The sequence below is a fragment of the Sciurus carolinensis genome, chromosome 8 (assembly GCF_902686445.1).
Source record: "Sciurus carolinensis chromosome 8, mSciCar1.2, whole genome shotgun sequence".
Lineage (NCBI taxonomy): Eukaryota > Metazoa > Chordata > Mammalia > Rodentia > Sciuridae > Sciurus > Sciurus carolinensis.
Genome location: NC_062220.1, coordinates 128,422,410 through 128,438,832, shown reverse-complemented (window position 1 = coordinate 128,438,832; position 16,423 = coordinate 128,422,410). Strand labels below are relative to the sequence as shown.

General features: G+C 42.8%; 1 protein-coding gene across 2 annotated transcripts in view; it reads right to left on the bottom strand.

Annotated features, from left to right (window-relative positions):
* Window positions 1-16,423, bottom strand: part of Znrf3 (zinc and ring finger 3) — a 143,333-nt gene that overhangs the window by 105,047 nt on the left and 21,863 nt on the right. The window contains exon 1 of one of the 2 annotated variants that reach the window (XM_047562220.1): window positions 5,253-5,283. The exons of the other annotated variant lie outside the window; for it this stretch is intronic. The gene's annotated coding sequence lies outside the window, so the exon portion shown is untranslated. Of the gene's footprint in view, window positions 1-5,252; window positions 5,284-16,423 lie in introns of those variants that run through there. 2 annotated transcript variants of the gene reach the window in all.

Sequence of the window (16,423 nt, the reverse complement as noted above, 5' to 3'; positions counted from 1 at the left end):
GCACACACACCACTATTCCCACCAGCTGAGCTATCTGTGTTTCTAGATTTGTTTAGGCAAACTCGTCTCCAGTAATCATCTAACTAAGTTAAATATTAATATAAAAACCAGAGTTTTAGTCTATGAAAACTGAGTCAGATTTTTTGAAAAGAAAAATTAAATGGTGGCTTTTTTTTTTTTTTTTGGACTGGGGATTGAAACCAGAGGTGCTTTACCACTGAGCCATATCCCCAGCCCTTTTTATTTTTTGTTTTGAGGCAGAGTCTTACTATGTTTCTTAGGGCCTTATGTAGTTGCTGACGCTGGCCTTGAACTTGCAATCCTCCTGCCTCAGCCTCCCAAGTTGCTGGAATTACAGTTGTGTACCACTGCACCCAGCTAATGGTAGCAAATAATTTTTAAAGAAGTGCTCAGAAGCCAGGCATGGTGGTGCATGCCTGTAATCCCAGCAGCTCGGGAGGCTGAGGCAAAGGAGCAAGAGTTCAAAGCCAGTCTCGGCAAAAGTGAGGCACTAAGCAACTCAGTGAGACCCTGTCTCTAAATATAATACAAAATAGCGCTGGGGATGTGGCTTAGTGGTCGAGTGCCCCTGAGTTCAATCTCCGGTACCCAAAAATAAGAAGTGATGAGAACTAAGTGCAAATTTGAGGACACAAGGGAAAAATAAGTGAAATTATAGAAGGCTCTCAATAACTTTACAAGTGTTTTTGTCTTGCTCAGATACTTAAAAACTCAGAAATGTAAATTCTAAGTGATAGATCATGGTTGAAGTTAACTTAAGGTTCTAAGAAGCCTGTATTGGTAGCCCCATTCATAAAGACCTAGGCTTGTATGTATATTCCTAAGTTTCAGACTTATTTATTTTTAGTATTCAACGCTTGAAGCATGTTAAGCATGTGCTCTACCACTTAGCTACAGTCCTGTCCCTTATAACTTAATTTTAAACTATCATTCTTTTAAAATCATTCGCTGCTTCAACTTAACTGACCTTTTTCAATTACCCAACCACAAACAGATCCCAAAAGTATCAGATAACAAGGCTTCAGCTAAAGTGTAGAAATCATGAAAAGGCACATACTCAGTTGTCATCTGCCCACTAATTCTGATCCCTTGGTGAGTGACATCTATAAATTTCTGAGTTCTCAAATTGGGACAGGGCTTTAAAAGAACTTCCATTATAATAGGAAATGTCCCTCCAAAGAAATATATCAGTAGCACAGTTAATAGCAACTCAACAATTAACCTTAAAGAATTTCGAGAGCAATTGTTCTCAACTAGGAGTTGAATTTTGCCCCCACCCCACCCCCAACTAGGGAACATTTGGCAACGTCTGGAGACATGGCTAGTCGTCATAAGTGGGGAGGGGGTTTACTGCTGGTATCTGGTGGATAGAGGCCTGGGGTGCTGCTCAACATCCTACAATGTACAGGACAAGCCCCCAAACAAAAAAAGATCAACCAGTACCAAGTGTCAAAAGTACTGAGATGGAGAAACCTAGTTGGTCTAAGACAGGGAAAAAGGAATCCTACAACCTACAGATTCTCTTATACCATCAAAAGGAGTCAACTTTTAAATCAACAAACGGAAGAGTTGACTTTTTTCCCTCTTAGTTCAAACATTAATCCAAGGCCACTGGCTTTCTGGTATTCTCCAAATGTTAACAGCAAGAATTCTCAGCCATAGGGCTGGGGTAGAGCACTTGCCTAGCATGTGTGAACTGCTGGGTTCAATTCTCAGCACCGCCTATAAATAAATAAAATAAAGTCCATTGATAATTTAAAAAAACTTGTAAAGAATTTTCAACCACAATTTCTGCTCTTGTGGTAAAGCAGCACAACAGTTTAGGTCAGTTTTTTGTTTTTTTTCTTTTATTCCAAGATACCAACTATCTCACAGGTGGTTATAAAAATGAACTAAAAGATCTATTTGAAACTTTGTTTTTAAAGAACATAAGAGACAGAACAGTGAAACTGATTTGGTTTGCTAAGGAAGTAGGAACTTTTCCTTGTATTTTGCTTCCTGTTAGCACCATAGTATCTATGCATATATGCTAAATAAATACTTTAAAAATTACTTCGCATATGTGAGGCCCTGGGCTTGATTCCCAGTGTGTTTAAAAAAAAAAAAAAACTTAAATTACATGAGAGCTTTGAACAAATCCTGGATATTTTTCAAAGTCAGCTATAAAAGACATTTCTAAGCCACGCACAGCAGCACACAACTATAACCTCAGTAGTTCAAGAGGCTAAGGCAGGAAGATCACAAGCTTGAGGCCAGCCTCAGCAACTTTGCAAGATCCTGTCTCAAAATTAAAAATAAAAAGGGATGGGGATGAAGCTCAGTGATAGGGATGGAGATGTAGCTCCAAGAAAATGGGATCCTGGGGTTCAATCTCCAGTACCCTTCCCACCCCGGAATCTGAGACAGAGAACTTTAAAAATGTCAAGTTGTGGTTATGATGGTGGCAGTGGTTAGGAACATGTCCTTAGTCTCAACAGATGTGTGTGTTGGAGTTATTGAGGGGCTAAATGGCATGACGTTGGCAACTTTACAATGACCTAGTCAAAAAACAGGGGTTTTTAAAAAAATGAATCAGAAAAGAAGCTAAAAGCAAAAAAATTAAAGAAAAACAACCCTGAGCATGTATAAAAAATACAGACTGAGCAACAATTTTGTCATCAATTGAACAGTCATTCAACTGCTCTATGGGCTTAAAAACTCCAAAATAAAAGAACTGGGTAAGAATTAAAAACAGATCAAATAGAAGGTAGGAAGATATCAATTAGTTTCTAATTATCACTGATCACAACTCTGGACTATACAAAAAAAAAGTCCTCTAAAGGAATCAAACTGAGATGGTGTTCTTGGTTTCAGTACTAAAAACACTTCTATAGTTACAAAAAAATAAAACAGGTTTAATAGAGGCACAACAGGCAGTCAGCAGGTCTACTATCCAACTCAGGTCACAGACCTCTTGCACCCTAGAGATCACGGGAGACCACTGCAAAGTCTGATCATTCTTCTGAACATACATACACCCTAAAACTTATCTGAGTTTAAGCCCTTTAAGCAGGAAAACTACAGGTTGGAACTAAAATATGCCATTCTCTGAAGAATCAGTTAAGCTTGTAGACCCGATAGTAAGAAAGGTGCATGCTGCTTCTGCTCTTAAAGACTTTACATACACATTGCACACACTCACACTCCTATCAATTTGTTTTGGAGGGAATACAAATCAAAACAATGGGGGGGGGGGAGCTCATAAGAAGCCTCAATGCCACAAGGTGTGTGTGGTTCATTGTAACTTTGCAAAACTTGCTCATTTTACTTATAAGTCCAAGCTTTTAGGCTTCCAGGAGCCTTTGAACAGGTTTACAAGGGAGAGCTAAAGCCTTTCCACGAAAGGGTTAACATTTAAGATAAGCTGGTTTTACCAACTTCAATGGAATCCCCCACCACCAAAGCACAAGTTTACAGTGATATTTCAAGAAACCTGATTTGTTCCATAAAAAAAAAAAAAAAAAATGCTGTTTATTTTTCAAACCAATTTCTTTAAAACCTACCAAAAGTTCCACCTAGATAGCTAACAACATACTCTACAGTAACCACCCCATTGTACAAAACCCTATAGCCTCTGAAAAAATGTTCCCTGCTCACAGCAGCCACAAGGCCACACTACTGGAAGGCAAAGGGAGGGAGGATGAAATGAAGGAAAGGGAACGGGCTCTGCTTCAGGACAAGGGATGGCAAGTCATTCAAGCACAACAGGGTCTCCTCGGCAAACTGTGCCCCAAGTGGTCTACAGTCTCTGCCACCTCCTGGGTTCTCCATTGAGAGTCTGAACATAGAAGCAAGAGCTCCAGGGTAGGAGGGAAGATCTGGATCTAAAGGTACAGAAACATAATTAAAGAGGCCCTCAAAAACTGTGTCACATTCATTAAAGTATCCAAGTACCTACAATGTGTTGAATGTACAGGAACTTGGTTTCAAATATTAAAGTCATGTAGACAGACAACTATGTGATAAAGTAAATGGGGTAAAAATTTTTTTAATATTTTGTTTTAGTTGTAGGTGGACACGATACCTTTATTTTATTTTTATGTGGTGCTGAGAATCAAACCCAGAGCACGCTACCACTGAGCCACAGCCGCAGACCTGAGGTAAAATGCTAATGATAGAATATAGGTGATGGATATATATGGGTGTTCTCTGTAAAATTTTCCCGGTTTCTATATATCTGAAATTTTTATAATAAAATGTTTGGGGGCATGTGCTTTTGTAGAAGATGGGGAAAACCTAACTTATATTAGAAAAGAAAAGCAGGGAATAAGGAAGGAAAACTTTCCATTCTAGCCCACTTGGAGTTTACAAACAATTCCAAATGTATGGAGAAAGCCAGCATAGTCTGGGATGATACCAGCTTCTTTGAATAACAGAAAAGAGACAGGTTTGGGAAGAGAAGAAAAATCTGGCTTTACACCACATGTTGGGTTTGGCTGAGATACCTGTAAGATGCCAAGGTGGAATTCAGTCACCATAATTTAAATTGAGGAATGCCTTAGACCTCACTGATCCTGAATTCTGATGTGGGGTACATCTTGGGAAGAAGTAACACCCAATGGGCTGGTTCAATTTGGAGGGCTGCCTTGTCAGTCTGGATAATTGTCTGCAAGACTTACTAAGCAAGAAAACAATATGATTATGAGTTTACTCAAGTGTTACTGAATTTCACTGATTTGTGTATTAGTGAACTCCTAAAAAAAGAGGGGGCACCAGCATAAGCTGGGTACACCCAGAAGATCAGTCACATTTCTGTGATTTTAATAGACTGGGAAAATATTCATGCTGGCGGGTGATGGAGATCCAGGCCTTCAGGCATATTCCTGGGAGCCCTTGTCCCCAATCAAATGGCTCCTCCTGCCAGCCTCTTCCAAGTCTCTCACAACTCTGGGAAAAGGAAGAGATGAGCTTCCTGCCCCAGGGGCAGGTTGACCAAAGGCAGCCCACAAACTGCCTGCCTCCTTCTAGATCTGACTTCCCACCTGGTTCACCAGTTGTGTTCCATACCGGTCTCCTTCACCAGGAGATTCAGCTTTCAAAATCTCAGGAATGTCACTTGGGAACAAACTGGTCTATCCTAAGAAAGGGGAGGGGCGGGGATTAACTTCTCTTAAGAGAAACTGGTTCTCTTTTTTGGAAAAAATCCGTAAGCCCACCTAAAAACTTGCATCATTCTTGCCCCAAAGACCCACCTGGCCAGAGTGGAGACCTCCAGATGCTGTCTGCCCTCCATTCCATGCCACACGCTTCACCTCGCTAAACAAACAAGGGGTGTCTTTGTTTTTTTTTTTTTTTTTTTTTTTTAAAGAACCTGTCTCACAGGCTACGATTACATCAGCAGAGCGCTCTCATTCTGGGCATCAATCCGGGCTGTTCTGGCGGCTTTGAAGCACCCCAGTGCGCGGCGCCTTTGATCTTTTGGTTCCCGCCTGGGGCAAACCCGATACCATCGTGGCGCCCACGGGGATCCGAGATCCCGATCTCCTGGCCAGCGCAGAGACTCGCAGGCCAGCTGGGTCCCCACCAGACCCCGTTACCAACGCACAGACGCACAGATGCACACGCGGTGTCTTGAGTGTGGGGGTGGAGTGGACGCCTGTCCCTCTGGAGGGGACTTCACTAATTTAACATTTATTTCTTGTGGGGCTCGCCTTGTGATTCCATTTGTTTGTTTTTAAGGGTATTTATCTTTTATTTATAGGAAAAAAATGACACAAGGTTGGCTTTGCTTTGGGGGTGTAGATGAGACAAGTGAAGCCAGGCAGTGAGGACTACTAAAGGGGTGACGTGATGTGTATATGGGGGTACACTGTGCATTGCACCATTTGTCTACTTGTGCCTATGTAACATATTCCACAATAAGAGCTTGAAAAAAGGAGTTATTAACCTCTAATGCTTTGCTGTTTTTATTCGTCACAAACTTTTAATTTCAGAAAGAAAATGCAGTTTGCCACTGGATGAAGGTAAGGGAAGATCACATCTGACTTTCCTACTGTGTCCCCAGAACAGTCACTGGAGCTACTAAAAAGGTAGCCCACAGACCATGCATCTCCTGACAATCCCTCAGGGAGGCATTAGTGTCACTCCTTAGGGGTTCTTTGCCAATGCTGGGATATAGAGTCCAACTCTCTGGAAAAGTACCCACGAATACACCAGAACTGGGAGGAAATACCAGAACCAGCTCTCAAAATCCATTACTTGCAGGAACAGTGTGTGTAATCCGAGCAGCTCTGGAGACTGAGGAAGGAGGACAGCCACGTTTGAAGACAGCCTGGGCAACTCAGTGAGACCCTATATCAATGTTAAAAATAAAAATGCCCAGGGATGTAGCTCTGTGAGTAAAGCACTTGCCTTGCCAGGTACATGTGAGGCCCTGGGTTCAATCCCCAATACCAGAAAAAAAAATAACCACTATTTGTAAAATCAAATTATGAACAACATGTGGAGTAAGTGCTTCAGGCTGCATCATCTGGACAACTCCCTTCCTCTAAGAGCCACAGGTACTTGACAAACCACTAGACCCCCAACACCACCACACCAGGCCATCCCAGGACATGGCACATCCTTGAGCTACACATCACAAGGCCGTATTGCTTCTTACTGGCTGTGTGGCCTTGGGTAAGCCGCCTACCTCTCCAAGCCTATTTCTGCACTTTAGAAATGGACAGTTATCAATGTTAACCTTGTGTCATTAGCACTTCTTCTGCTTTGTACTTAAGAAAGGATGAAAACACCAAAAAGGAAAAGGGATGCAAACATATTTCACCCACAGCTGAAGCTGAACATGCCACAAACAGATGGGGCACAAAAAAGTTCACTGGGAAAGGGACATGGGCCAGGGCGGCTAGGTGTGTTCAAAGTCAGAATTTCATACACACAAGGCCAGAAGGTAGACAAAAGGACTAGGAAGAAATGGAGAAGGGAAAACAAATCCTTGCCCTACAAGAAAGTGCACCTTTAGGAGGTCAAATTTAAAATTCCAGGGAAGGCTGTCAACCTGCCTGATCCCCTCAGAATCAAGAACTCAACTACAAACTATGGAAACAGTTGAGAAAACAAAATATCTTCTCATAACGGCTAAAAATGATTAGAAATATTTTTAAGAGAAAAACAATTATAACTATGAGTAGAATCAAGAAATGAGTTGGGGGAGAAGTTATAAAAACATTGACATGAAAGTCTAAAAGTAAAAAGGCAACTAGGGTGCTAAACATCAATAGCAAATTTAAAATAACACATATTTATTAGCTTTCATCTTGAAGGACTGAAGGACTCTAGGTCAAAAATTCTACTATAGATCATCTGCCAGGCACAGACCAGGAGGAAAAAAAAAAAAACTTAAATTCCTTGATTCATTCAGTAATTCTGATTTAAAGTGCTGGTTCTGGCACTGTACAGATCCCTTTTATTCAGAAATTCATGTAGTGGCGTTTTCATTCTTATTAATAGATAAACAAGGCACTGCAGTCCCAGATCCTTGCACACATCCATCCCAGGCCCATGGAATGCTGCAGGTGACTACAAAGCAGCCAGCTGAGAAGGCACAGCATGGGCCTCAGTGAGCTTACCTTCCAGCTGGGAAGACAGACACACCTGTAAATTAAACACCACAAAAGAATGTATTATTAAGTGCCAAATGAGTGGCCAGATGAGGATGTTCCAAGTTCAGAGGCAGCAGAGACAAGCGGATGCTGCAGTTGTTGAGAGCTTCTTGAAGGCAGCGGCTTTGAAAGATGGGCAGTATGTGGGTAAAGAGGCAAATGAAGGCAAAGTCTGTTGGGAGGAGGCATTTGACTGGAGTTGAACAATTCTACGGCTACCCAACTGCAAAGACAGACTGGGAGTAAAATGCCACGGGCTTTAGAATATTAGGTAAGGCAGGGTTTCGATTCCATCCTATAAGCAGTAAAAAGCTTTGAAAGATTTGTGAAGAGGAGCATGACATCTGGCAGCCGAGCAGCAGAAGGGGAGGGGGGGAGGGGCCCTAAGCGAAACAGACCACTGGGGGCTGGGGGCTTCCTTCTTAAAAGAGAAACGCTGCCCCTCAATGAACTAGAGGGAACCATGTGCTCAGTTGTGGTTTTGTATGTGTGGCTTTTTTTTTTTTTAAACAAAGGGGTGAAGATCAAACGAAACTGTTTGCAAATGAGAGCCCTCCTACTCCTCTGACTTGTCATTTCTAGTCCTTTCATCTTCCCTTCTGTTTGAAATTCAGGTGAAAAGAAGAGGCATGTGGCCAGTGGTCTGGGAACCTGCCAGGCTGGCCCTCAGTTTGGCCCCATGCAAGACTTGGGTGGGGGGAATCACTCACTTTCCCAGGCCTCAGTTTCCCCTGTGAGCTGAGGAGGATGCAGGACAGGAGCTCAAGCCCCTTGAAGGGAACTGCCAACTCTGGTTCCAGGCTGAGGAAAGAGCAAGTCCTATAACTAAAGATTCCTGAATGTAGGGCAACCTGTCCACCTGCAGCACCAAGATCTTCAACTATTAAGAAAGCCTCAGCTACAGAGCCAGGCAGTCATCTTCCCTCCCTTTCAAAGGAAAGGGAGAAACAGCATTTATGTTATAAAGACAACATAGAGAACTGGTCATTAGAAAAGTTACCTTTCAGAAACTACAAGGCAGAAAACATTCGTTTATTCAAATACACCTGATCAATAAGAGTCAACCAATGAAACTAACATGAGTCAAAACTGCCTGAATGAACAGAGTTCAATGTTCCACTCATTTCCCTATAAACAGCTTCTGACCAGTTTTGAGGCATAGCACTAATTTCTATCTACTAAGGGTAAAGTGTCTAATGTCAGCTTGACTGGGTCTGTATTTCTATACTCATACAGCACATAATAGAATCTGAAATAAGTCATTTCACTTCTTCCCACCTTGGTTTCCGTATTTATAAAGTGGAGACAAGAAAAGTTAACAGCATAGGGCTATGAGGAGGAACAGATGAGATCATTCATGTTGGATGCTTAACACAATGCCTGGCAAAAGGCAGCAATAAATGTCAGCCACATGGTATTATTATTTTTGTATCTGTGGACCTCATCCTTGCCTAAAAGAGATAGTGTAATAAGATGTAAGAAATCTATATGAGGGCATTTCCAAGGAAGAGGGGATTGAAAACCACAGTTCAGAAAGAACTTGTGTGGCCCCATCTGTGGGGAGAAACAGGTTGGCATTCTTCTCTAGAATATAACAGCTGCCTCTCCTCCCATCACGCTCCAACCCCTCCTCGGCTGCAAATACTCAAGGATTAAGAAGACATTCAAGCTTTGTTCCGTCTCATTTCTGCTCTGGCATTCTTCTCTTTGGCCCCTTTATCCTAAATGCCATTTCTGCTCCACAGTAGGGCCTGCATTAGAGAAGTATCTTGCACTTTCTCAAGGTGCCCGCAACTCTGCATTTCCATGGATCCTTACAATACTTTTGTGGCAAGGGCTGCCAGCTCCACTTTACTAAACGGGAACCCATGAGTGAGAGAAGTCACAAATACTGAGCCCAGTGCCCATCTGGACTTCTGGGCTTTGTCCTGAAACTGAGATGGGATCAATAGCAACTTTTCTACCCTAGTAGAGAGCAAGAGCAGCGCTGGCCTCTCTAGAACTTCACATATACTCCAGGATATGTGAACAGCCACAAGGAGAAGCGCCTTCAAAGGGATTCCTGTCACCTGCAAAGAGGTGGCTGCATTCTAACTATTTCTTTTGTTGAGAAACAATCCTTTGTGGAGACTTCACACACACACACACACACACACACACACACATATGTACACACATGCGTGCATCCCTTCCACCGCCCTCCCCTCCACACACACAGCCAGCTCCAACTGGGCTCAAAGCTGTAAGCTGTGAGGAGATCCACCCAGCCTTGGAGGTTATGATGAAGGCTTGGGGCTTCTCTCACAGCAAACTCCCTGGAAGAGAAGTGCATTCTAGCCCCACTCCAGATTTTACTCTTCACCAGGTTTTACCCTTCACCGCTTCTCCTAACACTTCAAAGGAAGTATTTTTGTACAGCTCAGGGAGGAGTGTAAACTGGCCAGCTGCTTCCAAAGCAGAGAAATTAACCCTGAAAGGGCCACTGGCCTGGCCCAGCATGCCAGAAAATTAGAGAACAAGGTCATGGGGAGCAGGCCGGAGTCCCCATACTTCCCCAGGTCTGCCCTTTAGGCCATACCAAGGGCATGGCTCTGAAACCACTACAGAAAAGCAGGGTCTCAGTTCCTCTAAGCACGCAAACAGCTAGTTATAAATACCCTCATAGGCTGTAGGGTCAAAGAATCCAGCAGTTAGCACTTCAGTGGAAACTCCAGCTAACAGAACAGGCCTCTTGCTCGGCTCCAGCCCTCCCTGAGCCATGCAAAGAACTGCAGAGCTCAAAAGCAACCACACAGGGCTGGGGTTGTAGCTCAGTGGCAGAGCACTTGCCTAGCATGTGTGAGGCACTGGGTTCGATTCTCCGCACCACACAAATTCTCAGTACCATTTAAATGGATAAAATAAAGGTTCATTAACAACTAAATAAATATTAAAAAAAAAAAAAAAAAAAAAAAGCAACCACAGAAAATCAGTCCCCAAAGTCAAAGTCCAACTTGGCATGGGAGCCAGGGAGAATATGGCTTCAACAGTGTTCTAGCAATGGAGCACTTTCAGCAGTGCCCCATTGGGCCTTGTTAAAAGCTTTTACATACTCTTAAAATCTGTCAACCTACAGACTATATCTTACTCAAATTTAGAATCCACATTCTTACAAGTTATCCTGGTGGATCCTTCAGGGAAGACTAACTGAACACCACACACGATACTCCCCAGTTCACCAGTGAGTTAAGTCTTAAACTTCTGTGTGCAGACTGCTAAAAACACAGCCACCCACAAGTTAGCAGTGAAATCAGCATGGGCTTCTCTTAAGAGCACACATACATCAGTGTCTCCCCACAACCACTCTATCATAAAGGATGTGAACTCTAACTAGAAACTCTATGGCATCCCAGCAGCCTTAGCATCCTATACAAGTACAGGTGAGGCCCCAGAAGCACTCAGGTGAGGCTGAGCTCCTGCCACCTGGCTGATGCTGCTAGGCAATCACAGAGCTGCAGGCAGATAAGTGTTTGCCCCATCCCACTGGCAAGGGCAGCCTATAATTTACTGACACCGAAAAGTATGCTATAAATAGTTGGTGTTTTTAATGTTGTCGGGCCTCCAAAACAGAGGGGGCCTAACAGCTGTGTGGGGCCAGGGCTCTGGGGATGGAAGGGCTACAATTTGGAAATCCTGAGTGGTGTAGTCAAGCATCTTCAAAGAAAGAACTCCAAGAGTATCACACTCCATCTAAAGAGACTACAGGAAAGAGAGAAAGGCTGTCAAAACTATCAATCAGGATTTACAAACCACAAGTTAGCAGAAGAATGAACAGCACTAAGGGGCTCTTCATGGGAAGCTCCACAATTCAACAGCAAAAAGGAAAGTAAGGACTGGGGTGCAGCTCAGTGGGAGAGTGCTTGCCTAGCATGCATGAGGCCCTGGGTTCAATCCTTGGCACTGAAAAAATGTAAGAAGGGAAAAGCAACCAGGATAACCCCTAGATCCCAAATTGCCAATTCTACCACATTTAGGCCTCTAAGACACAACAGGACGCTCCTGATTAAATAAGCACAAGGTGGTTAAAAGGACCCATTCAGTCATTCAACATACTTTTCCTGAACTCCATCCTGATGAGTTCTGAAAACACAAAGAACAAAACAGAGCCTTTTTGACAAGTTCTAGTAGAGAAGATGGGCAATAAAACAATATCCAAAAATGAAGAGGATCCCTTATAATTTTAAACCTATTGACACTACAGCTTGGTATAGGAAAAAAAATCTCTATAATCATTTGTGCTTTTGGAAGAACTACACCCACTAGATTTCCTAAAACTGAAGAAATACGAGGAAGGAAGAAGAGTGGCGAATAAATCTAGCCTTTGAGCTCTTAATTCCAAACACAAATGCCTGAGTCAAAAGAAAACATATAGTTAGCACTGAATCCATGAGGGTGTGTGTACAAGCACATGCATCAATAGTCAGCACATTCAGGCAAAACTGAAGAGGACAGTAGCTACTCAAACTCTGCAGGCCTATTTTTAGGTTTTTATTTTCAGAAATCATCATACTTTTTTCTGGGGAAAAACATCAGAACGAATTCTATCTGGAATACCAAAGCAGTTCAAAGTATCCCACTTTGTCCTTCCTAAACTGAAGCAAGTCCAAACTCAAGATGATGAGAAATGTCAAAATCATCTATCAAGAATGATGGAAAGAACTGGGGTTACTCAGTTCAACAAGGAGAGCACAATTTTATTGGTTTGATGATGGAGGGATGACAGGATCACAACCTTCAAAAATCTGAAGGACCCTCATGTTTTAGTGGCTCTATTTATGGGCTGAGTCTCAAAAATTGATAGGTTTAAGTCCTAAACCCTCGTACCTCAGAATGTGACCATTTGGGATGGGGTATTTAAAGAGGTGATCAGGCTAAAACAGGTCCAGATCCAACAGGACTCGTGCCTTTATAAGAGGAAATTTGGACACAGTCACAAGGGAAGACCATGTGAAAACACAAGAAAACCACTCATCATCTTATAAGCCAAGGTCAGAGGGCTCAGAAGACATCAATCCTGCTATTACCTTGATCCTGGACTGCTAATCTCCAGAATTGTGAGAAAATGAACTTGTTTAAGCCCCTTAGACTGTGATAATTTGTTATGGTAGCCCTAACACACTTAGACACTAGAAGAGGCAGCACCAAACCAAGAAGCAGAGTTTGGTTTGGCGTAAGGACTTTCTGAGAATCAGCACTCTACAAAAAAGAGAATGCTTTCTCAATGGAAGTAGGGGGAGGACAGTGGGGACACACCGAAAAGAAGCTGAGTCCACTCTTGGTGCAAGAGAGCAGGGTCTGGAGCCTTCTCAAAAGTTATTGAGGCAAAAAGGCTAGATGTCCACACTGTTGCTGACAATACCATCAGGTAGGTCAACCCTAATTTTAAATGTTCTTTAAAAAAAAAAAAAAAAAAAAAAAAAAAACCCAGCCCTAAGTCAACACTGTACAAAATGTAACAGATAGAGAAGAACTTGAACTCTTGATCTGAGTTTCCTCTCAGTGCCTTAAAGGGGGAATATCTCAGTCCAGCTCATGTCACATACTCTTCCTGCAGGCAACTACAGTCATCTTTCATGCATTAAATCACAGTAGACAAACAGAAAATGCATGTTCAACCAACTCCTCCACGGCAGCAGGCTCTCAAAACCAGGCAGCCAAATGTACAGCCCAAAAGTCACTGAGGAGCATGGCCACTCCTAATGCAGGATGGAAACCCAGCAGAGGGAGGTCAGCAGATCACCAAGAGAACCATCTTCCAGGAGGCTTTCCAGGCATTTCATCCAACTTGAAAACAGCTCACGAAATCAAATCACAATAAAGGCTTTCCTTGTTTCCTGCTGCCCCCACCCTCCAAAATGCCACAGGACAGGCCACTTGGAGCTGGGGTCGGATTCACTTTGGGATTATTCCACACACCACTGGACAATATAACTGAATCTTTTTTCTTAAATATTTTTCAGTTGTAGATGGGCACACTATCTTTATTTTATTTATTTTTATGTGGTCCTGAGGAGTGAACCCAGTGTCCTGCACGTGCAAGGCAAACACCCTACCACTGAGCTACAGCCCCAGCTCCTACTGTTTGAACCTTTTGTAACTCTTCTCAACCCAACAGAAATTAAATTCCTCAAAGAGAGGTGCTATTTCTTGGTTCTTTCATACTACAGAACTATTATACCCCATCACTCAACCACATAGAAGACTACAAACTTGCTCAGCTGAAAAGGAAAAAAAAAAAAAAAAAAGTCCTGTCATAACTGAAAAGTATCCATTACTAGGTGGTAATGACTAGGTTAACAGTCTTGGGCTACCCCATTCATAATCCAACATGACACCAACTGAACAAGCACAGATCTTAAACCAATCTAATACTTAGTACCTATAGCAGAATCTCCCCCAGTACTTGGGGTCTTTGGAGAAAGGAGTTCTGTGGTCAAGTGTATTTGAGAAATGCCAGACCAAACAAAATAAAATCTTTTCAGTAGGATTTATTAGAGTCATTAATTCACTACCATGCAGAATATTTCTTCAAGAGGGAATGATGGTAAACAGTATTTCTCAAAATTAGGTCACAATGGAACATTCTGCAAGGCTGGTTTTTCTCAGAAGACACCTTGAGAAAAGCTCATCTCAGGTATACTCAAGAAATCTGCATGTGCCTTTAGAAAGTACACACGTATTTCAATATAGGTATGCCTGAAGTCCCCCAAATTTATAACATTCCCAAACCAAAATAAATCAAGTAACTCAGTAAAAACCCAAATTAGCAAGAGATAAAAGACTATGTCCCAGAGCCTCGAGGGTCTTTGTCTATCCCAAAAGTTAGCTTAGGAATGGCAAGTCTCCCAGTCTTACTGGGACAATAACAAAGACAAGATGAGCCTCAGCCTTCCTCCCCTGGTGTGTCTGTGCTGCAGCTGACATCTTTCCTAGGGGCAAAGAAGAAAGAACCAAGGGCTTGAGTTAAGAGGAGGGCTCCTTGATCCCCAGATGTAATCCAGCATAGCTAAAGAGAGGAGATAAGAACAAAGCTAAGATAAATAAATAAATAATAAATAAATAAATAAAGTTAAGCAGGAAGGAATAAAGGTCACAAGGAACTGATACTAAGAGAGAGAGTAAGATGAAAACCCAAAACTAAACATTCTTAAGAAAATTCTGCCTGGACTGGCCCAGTTCATTCTGCACCTCTTGCCCTAAATAAAAAAGCTGACACGTGCTTTGGTTCTGGCTAGAGCAAGCAATGCTTCTGGAACAACTTCACCTTGGTTACATATTTCTACTTTAAACATTCCAAAGTTGCTGAAGGCCTCCCAGGAGCATCTGCTCCTGTTTCTCAGGCGGGAGGTAGTTCCTGTGGAAAGTGTTTGTTTAGTTTGATTACAACTTTGAAGAGGGGTAGGAATTCTGGCTCAGAAGAATTTAATGGCCAGGCCCTTCTCTTACATAATTTGTAAACAAACAGAGTTTATCCCAGTGTGGCTCATTTGGCTCACTGACTGGATTTAGAAAAATATATTCCTCATTCATTTGGGAGAAGCCACAGTAAGGCCTGTCAATAACCAGAAAAAATGTCCAAACCAGCCTATCACCCTACTGCCTAATCCTAAGGGACCTGGCTCGGGACAGGGAACAATCACAGTCTTCCTGCTGAAGTCCAGGAGAGTCAACAGTCAGAACCCAGTTGGAAGGGTGATAGGCAGAACTTGAAAGGCAGTTGATGAATTGTTCCTCAGAAGCTTCTACACACTTATGATACATTAAAAATGCCCTCAGAAAAAAGTGTTAGCCAAGGTCAAATGCCACAACAGTAATTTTCCCCCAAGGTGTCATGAATGGTTGAGTGTATGGGTGGAGAGTAATTTGTAACTAATAACAGTTAAAGACCAAAGTTGGCATGTGATTTATTTATCTTTAATAAAGTGAATTCAAGGTTGTCACTAGAACATCACTTACTCCCTTAACATTCCAGGCAGTTCTCATGAGGAGTGACTGCTAGGGAACTGCCCCCAAAGGAGCCCCCTGGCCGCTGCACAGGGATTGCTGCAACTGCAAACTGTGCTGCTAAGAACATGGGGCAGGAGGAGGTTTTGTCATCAAAAACCTAGCCGTGTGTGGTGGTGCAGCTACCACAGAGGCTGAGGCAGGAGAATCGAGTTCAAGGCCAGCCGGGCAACAAAGGCAATACACACACACACACACACACACACACACAAAGAAAATCCAGCAATGCACATAGATGTCCCCATTGGTCTCAATGGTAAAAGTCAACACTTCTTCCTGGCATTCAAAGGCATCTATCCCTTCCTCATGTCTGAAGTTCTTTTCCCTCCCTGATTCCCCAGTTAGGGTGTTCTCTCCCCACTCCTATTCTCACCAGAAGACACTTTTCTGAGAGTCAGCTGCAGATCTCTTCTACTCCCTCCAATAACTGTATCCAAGCCCCACACCCAGTTACAGTGGTGGGGAATGAGGCCCAGGAGAGCTGGCTCCCCTCAGATCCCTAAGCGGCAGACACCAGGAAGCAGATTGGGTCCCTCAACTCCTGCCATGCCTCACTTTCCTCCCCATTCTGCATAAGCATGTTCTATACCATGCAGCACTGCAGTCTACACAAACGAGGAAAAGCCCCCACTAGGTGCCAATTCAGCCTGGGTCTCAGCAAAAAATGCCTTTTCCACCACAAGGGCCAGCAGGAGCAATTCAAGCACCAGACTTTCTTA